Source organism: Aplysia californica, unplaced genomic scaffold, assembly GCF_000002075.1.
Source record: "Aplysia californica isolate F4 #8 unplaced genomic scaffold, AplCal3.0 scaffold00485, whole genome shotgun sequence".
Classification (NCBI taxonomy): Eukaryota; Metazoa; Mollusca; class Gastropoda; order Aplysiida; family Aplysiidae; genus Aplysia; species Aplysia californica.
This window is the reverse complement of record NW_004797755.1, coordinates 194555-195925: the sequence shown is the minus strand read 5'-3', so window position 1 is coordinate 195925 and position 1371 is coordinate 194555. Positions and strand designations below refer to the sequence as shown.

The window sequence follows — 1371 nt, the reverse complement described above, 5'->3', positions numbered from 1 at the left end:
GGAGGAACCTTTTATGTTGCCAAGTTTCATTCAAATATCATGACTTTGGGAGAACATATGACTGATAATCTTTGTAAATCTGTACTGTAAAGAACACCTCTTTTTTACCTGTTAATGTCTTTACAACTCAAAAAGTATGACAGATATTAAAAATCTGACTGCATGACTAGGTACTGCATTAAAAAATGTACTAGACTGCCAAGTTTCATTTACATATTCCAAGAAATAGGTGAGCTATGACTATGACAAATATTGTCTCAAAACGCACCGAAAACTGCCACATTTTTACCTATAAACTAAAACGTCTTCATAACTCAAAAAATAGGATAGCTATGAAAAATCTGAAAGCAGAACTAGATTCTGCACTAGAAAATGTACTGGGTTGCCAAGTTTCTTTTAAATACTCCGAGAAATGAGCGAGTTATGACGAATATTGTCTCAAACTCACCAAAGAACGTCCCATATTTAGGGGGTTTTTCATAAATATAAAAGTGTACCAGAAATTGATTGATTAAAAAATCCGTAACTTTTTTGTTTATTGATGGATTTCAAAAATTCAAAAAGTTCCATGCTCGGTGAAGATAAAGCTACAAAATGCACCTATTTGCAAACACTTTCTGGCAAAAAAAGGTTTTTCGTGGTCATTGCTACTTCAACTTCATTACTTCAACTTCAAAACCGTGTCAAAATAAACCCGGCATGATTAAAAAAATGGAATTAAAATTAAAAAAGAGCTGTCAGTCAGTGTTGCTTGAACGAATCTACAAGGTAAGGTAACAAAAGTAAGGCAAACATATTTACCTACCTAATAAAATGGTTCTGTCTGCACAGTACTTTTAATAATTTCAGTCTCAGTCACAAGCATGTGGTCCATTCAAGACACCATCTTTTCGTGAATGAAAAACAACAAATCCAGAGTAGTTACCCCTGCACAGAGAGTCTAAAATTAGCCCTGAATAAAGGGAGCGTTCCATGAATTAATGCCTTTGAGTGGCAAAAAAATACGAATATTATTACTATAGTCCAATTATAAATTATATTCTTTGGATGTACAGTAAGTGAAAAGGCAATCATAGTAAATTAAATAATATAGCTTTTAAAATACTTTTTAAAGTTCACCACTAACAAAATATGACAAAACATACCAAAACAAACAAACCCATTGCTTGTCTCTGACAAAACTAAACAAAAATAAAAGAAAAACGAAACAAACAAACAAAAACACACAAAAAAGAGGTAAAATGTAATAGGTAATCCAATTGAAGAAGTGAAGACTTCGGTTGAGGGCAGCATTTTCTCTAAAAGTTAATTACATTTTAGATTTGTTCAGAAGGATCTGCATAGTCTCTCTCTCTCTCTCTCTCTCTCTCT

The 1371-nt window shown here is 32.6% G+C and overlaps 1 protein-coding gene across 1 annotated transcript in view; it reads right to left on the bottom strand.

The window, feature by feature from the left end:
- Positions 1–892, bottom strand: part of LOC101849077 (exosome complex exonuclease RRP44) — a 27864-nt gene extending 26972 nt beyond the window's left edge. Inside the window, exon 1 of the mRNA XM_005105674.3 lies at positions 806–892. The gene's annotated coding sequence lies outside the window, so the exon portion shown is untranslated. The remainder of the gene's footprint in view (positions 1–805) is intronic.
- Between the last annotated feature and the right edge of the window lie 479 nt (positions 893–1371).